This window comes from Tupaia chinensis, unplaced genomic scaffold (genome assembly GCF_000334495.1).
Source record: "Tupaia chinensis unplaced genomic scaffold, TupChi_1.0 Scaffold000314_1, whole genome shotgun sequence".
Lineage (NCBI taxonomy): Eukaryota > Metazoa > Chordata > Mammalia > Scandentia > Tupaiidae > Tupaia > Tupaia belangeri.
The window spans coordinates 930,834-936,429 of NW_006159807.1; the positions used below are offsets into that span (position 1 = coordinate 930,834).

The following is a 5,596-nucleotide window of genomic DNA, read 5'->3' on the forward strand; positions in this document are numbered from 1 at the left end:
CAGCAATTGCCATAATGGCTATGTCGCTGGACTCCCACGTAGTTGACCGTGGTTCGAGTCCCGGACCCAGTGGCTTAAACTCACGCCGGGCGCGTGTGCGTGCGTGCCCAAGATCCCGAGAGGAGAATGGAGGAGAAGGGATTGCAGAGTGGCCATCCCCACTGGGGGGGGGGGTGATTTCTCGTTTTCTGTCTCTGTCTCTCTCTTTCTTTCTAGCAAATGCATGCGCCCTGTAGCAAAAAAACTCTTAAATAAATAAATAAATGCTACCTGAATCCAAAGTTTTCTCTAAACTTTATCTGAGAGACCCTGATACTCACGAAATATTCCGAGAAGAGCACTACAGATAGCTTTCAAAATACTACACAATAGTGAAAATTTGGCAGGCCTTACACCTGCAAAAACTTACAGATGAACTCCAATGTCCATACCAGACAGTCACAATTCTGAATTCATCTTTTAAGTATAGAAAATTCCACAAGAAGAATCTAATAATCCCCAGGGTCATCCCAAACCACTAAACACATACCCTGTATTCTAAATATAATCTCCTACATTTTTCCTTAGAGGAATACTATTGACATGTGTGGACCATATGTTCCAGCCAAATATCTCCCCAATCAGCAAGGAATTTCCTTGTATTTTTCATAGGATCCTTGAGGAACCAAAAATAGACAGCAGGAGAATTTGGTTTGAAGTAACCCTCTTAAACTGAATTAAATATAGTCATAGCTGTAGTGGTATCAGGATCTGCTAGAAAAATCTAGGCGTAGTAAGTGTTCTTAAACTTGTGTTTTATATACATTTTAAATATCACCTTTTTTGTTTATGAAGAAAATATTCCATTAAATATTTTATAATATAAGAATCACGAATAATCACAAATAGTGGTGGTTAAGGCACTGGACTCTCACATGGCTAACCATGGTTCGAGTCCCAAACCTAGTAGCTTGCTTTCTCACTTTCCCTTTCTCTTTCTCTATCTCTCTCTGGCCAAATTAAAAATAAGGATAAGAATAACAAGTGAAGGGACCAACAGTTAGCATAATGGCTATGTCGCTGAACTCCCATGTAGCCAGCCACGGTTTGAGTCCTGGACCCGGTGGCTTAAACTCATGCCGGACACGTGTGCGTGCATACCCAAGATCCTAAGAGGAGAATGGAGGAGAAGGGATTGTGGCGTGGCAATCCCCCCTAGGGGGTGATTTCTCACTCTCTATCTCTCTGTCTCTCTCTGTCTTTCTGGCAGCGCATGCACCCTGTAACAAAAAACTCTCAAAAAAATAAATAAATAAATAAAATAACAAGTGAAAATAATTAAATAATCTTAGAAAAAAAGAGTCACCAATAAGACTATTGGGGTAAATAAGGCCATGGTTATGGTTTGGATGATAGTTTGCCCCCAAAGGTTTTAGAATTTGGTCTTAGTGGGTGGTGATTGGGTGTTCCCCAGAAATTTGTACATTCACGACTTGATTTATGGATTGTATCTTAAAGGTGTTAAGTGAAAACTTAATTCCTTCATTGTGTCCCAGGGTGAGGCCTTTGGGTGTGACCATATCACTAGGGTGCGGTCCTCCGATTGAGTTCTAGTGGGTTTACAAGCAGAGAATGAGACCAGAACTGTCCTGACCTGGGGGACAGTTGAACAGGTTTCCTGAGGGAAGGAGTGAGAGACAGGACAAACGATGCAGTGTTACAACTCTTCAGAGTGATCCATTTATTATGGGCAGCACAGAGATGACACATTGTTACAACTCTTCAGGGTGGTCCGGAGATGCTGCAGTGTCACAACTCTTCAGGGTCATCTGGAGATGACACAGTGTTACAACTCTTCAGGGTCTTCAGGGTCATCCACTGATTGTGGCCCAGGGATCCTGGTTATATATATACTGGTGGGCAGTGATTGGTTGAATGAAGGATTGTAAAAGGTGGGTTATGATTGGTTGCTTTTGGGGACCAATCATGAGGTGCTGGATATGCAAATCTGAGGGATTCCAAGCTCACCGATTTGCTATGGGAAGTGGCCAATCAGAGCATGATTTTGAAGGTGAGGTTTTTGAAGGGGAGCCAATCATGGCCTTTGGCATTGAATAATTGTTTGCTTTCTGAGAAACCGGAACCCCGGAACCTAAGGGCGCTAGTCACTGGTGCACAGCCTCCCACACAGAACAGCAGAGAGAAGGCCATGTAGATACTGCTCATGCTGTGCTCTGCTAAAAGTTTTGCCCCTCTCCATCGTGTGATACATTTGGACTTTCCAGCCACCAGAACTATGTGTCATTAAACCTCTACTTTTAGAAATGCATCCCGTCTCAGGTATCTCATCATCAATACAATAATGGACTAAGAAAACCGTAGTTAGTTACCTCCAAATACTCACTCCATCTTAGAGCTGAGTAGAGAGTGTACTAGAATAATTCAGCCAATGGGAGAGCTCATGGCTTGAGCCCAGTCCAGCTGCTGAGCATTCTCAGCCCACAGAGGAGGTAAGTTCTGGAAATAGCTGTTGATTAGCCAGCATAAAGCCCTGTATCAGAATCAAACTAGGAGTATGTGAAATATGTATATCTCCCAAGAGTTCTAAGCCACAAGTTTAAAACAGCCATGGATTTCCAGGCCTCCTGGGTATACAAAGTGCTCTGGCCCAGGTCTCCAATTTTCTTTTTTATTTCTTTTTCTTTTTTTTTTTTTTTTTTTTGCCGGGCGAAGTGGGCTTTATTGGGTGGCGGCTCAGTTCTTCTTGGTGGCCAGCACGTTGCTCAGCTCCTCGCGTTTCCTCTTGGCGCGGATGTGCATGCCCACCCGCTTCTTGATGAACTTGAGCGCGCGCTTGTCCTTGGACACCTTGAGCAGCTCCATGGTGCGCCGCTCGTAGGGGGCGAACCGCACACCTCCCGGATCATGTCGCGCACGAACTTGGTGTGTTTGGTGAGGCGCCCACGGCGGCGGCTGTGCCTCGGCTTGCTCATGTTCTTGGTCACTTTGAGGCCCACAGCCATGGGGTACCGCAGAGCCATGGCTGCGACTCTGACTACTGGGGCGGAAGGACCAGGGCCTCCAATTTTCTAACGACCTATGGAGCTAGATGAAGAGGGAAGAGTGGAAGAGAGAAAACATAAGGAAGCACCCTCTTGCCCGTTACCAAAAGCTGTTTTGATTCTTTTATATTAATAGAAGGCTACAGAATAACATATTTTTCCTTATCCATGACTCCAGTAAATACGTTCATTGCAATTAAATAAGATTTTGCAGTCCATTACCCTGTAATGGATGTAGCCTTTGGGTATGTTTGAAAACTAAAATTAAAAGAAAAATGAGCAAGTAAATGTGTTGATTAATGCATCTATGAGGATCTTCATACTATCTTGTAAACAGACTAATGAACAATTTAGAGCAAAATAATAACATGAAAATAAAATCCTGCATATTTATAAAAATCAATCTGTTCTTCAAAACAACCATCAAGGAATTAATACTGTCCAACCCATTCCTAAGATGGAGACAGTAGGGCACGAAAAGACCAACTTGCTATTGCACACAGTGTTGACAGGAGCTGCAGCAGCCACTAGCTGCTGGACGCTAACCCAGCCAGGTGGCAGTGATTACCAGGAAGCCTATCAAGAGTTTCAAAGGTGTACCAAATTTGCTTAAAAGAGAATCACATTATCTATCTTTTTGGGTGAAAATAAGGCTTCCGAAGTCTATAACCTCTTTTACAGGCTGCTGCTTCCTGATTCAAGCTGCCCTTCAGACCTGCTTTAAAGCAGAAAGAGGTTGGTGAAGCTCGCTTTCAAACATTTCTACCCACTCCCATAAGGGCTACTTTAAGATCTTCCTAAAGATCCCACCTCACCCCCAAGTTTCTCTTATTCTAGATCATTCATAACTAAAACCAGAGCTAAAGCTATGTGTGGTAGCATCTTCCCACCCGACCCCACAGATCTTTGATTCCTGGTCTGCATACACTTTTCTAGACCCTACTAGCACTAAATCGTCTCGGCCCTTCTAACACTCTTACCTAGACACTTCTAACAGTGAATTGGATCTGGCCTGTGTGACTGAGTGTTCCAAAGCAATAGTATGGGAGTTCAGAGGCTAGGCCATAAAGCACTGTCACTTCCATCTTGGGTTCTTGGATTGGAGGAAGCCAATAAGCCACGTTGTGAGGATGCTCAAGCAGTCCCACGGAAAAGCCCACATGGAAAAAACTGACCTGCCAGCCACCTGAGTGAAAACCTTGGGAATTAATCCTCTGGGCCCAGTCAAGCTGTCAAACTACCGCACCAGAGCCGGCAATTGACTAACCTTATGAGAGATCCCGAGTCAGAACCACTCAGCCAAACCACTTCCAAACTCCTGATCCACAGAAACCGTGAGGCTTAACAAATTATTATTGTTCTAAGCCACTAAGTTTGGGGATGATTTGTTACATGGCAATGGATATGTAATGTAAGAGATTAATACATAGCCCCTCTTGAGGGGCATTTACACTTTAATCAAAGCCTTTTACTAAAACAAAACAAAGACATGGTGAAATGACAAGTGGAGTGTGGGTGTGGGGGAAGGGGCCCCACTGGCAGTCTGCCCTTCCATCACCAGGCAGCCCTCCCCTACTCTGTTCTCATGAAGTTCATCCTTCTTTTATTGTGGGAGAATAAAATGCAGTGCTTTTGGCATCTGATGGCATTTTCTCCCTCAGACCTGGACAAAAAGATTCTTAATTACAACCTGATGTTCTCCCCTTCTCTGGCCTCAAGAAAACCCAAGAGCTGGTGGGTATATAAAAGTTCTCAAGTTATGGAAGCTCTCATCCTGGCTCCACATTGAGCCATAGTACAACATCTCTGGGCCTCATTTTGTTCAATACTAAAATGAAGGATGACTTAGACTTATTGCTTAAAAACTATCCTTAAATATTTGTACATATTACTTTATTTAATCCTCGGAATACACCTATGAGCTATGCTACGGCTTTGCCTAGTTTCCCACGAGGAAACTGAAGCACAAAAGATGTTAAATATCTTGCCCAAGATCAAATAGTCATTTGAACTCAGGGCCTCTGATTGCCAAACCTTTGCTCCATGACTGGACTGGAACTCACTAAGGTTCTTTCCAGCCCAGTTAGGATTCTGGGCTAGGAGAAGATCCTCTGCTTCTCCCTGCCTTCTGCCACACTCAAGCTCCCTCCACATTTAGCAGGGACTGCTGAGACTACACAGCCCCCTTGGTGCTGTGCACAGGAGGTTTGGGAGAGTCCCAAGGCTGCCCTGGCTATATACATGTCTCACTACACCTCCTCCATCAGCCTCTACCACTCTCCTGAAGTTTACATCCTCACATTGTCTCCAGGACTCATTAGAATCTTTGTTTTTAAAGAATTATTTATTTTATTTTATCTATTCATTCACTTATTTTAATTTGACCAGAGAGAAAGACAGAGACAGGGAAAGTGAGAAAGCAAGTTGCCAGGCCAGGACTTGAACCATGGTTGGCCATGTGGAGCCCAGAACCTTAACCACCATGCCACCTGCTGGCCCTTTTTTTTTTTTTTTTAAATCCCAAAAAATTTTTAAACTGGGGTGATTTCACACTC

At 43.8% G+C, this 5,596-nt stretch overlaps 1 pseudogene; it reads right to left on the reverse strand.

Annotated features, from left to right (window-relative positions):
• Nucleotides 1–2,733: 2,733 nt before the first annotated feature.
• On the reverse strand, nucleotides 2,734–3,020 carry LOC102491999 (60S ribosomal protein L36 pseudogene; annotated as a pseudogene).
• Nucleotides 3,021–5,596: the final 2,576 nt, after the last annotated feature.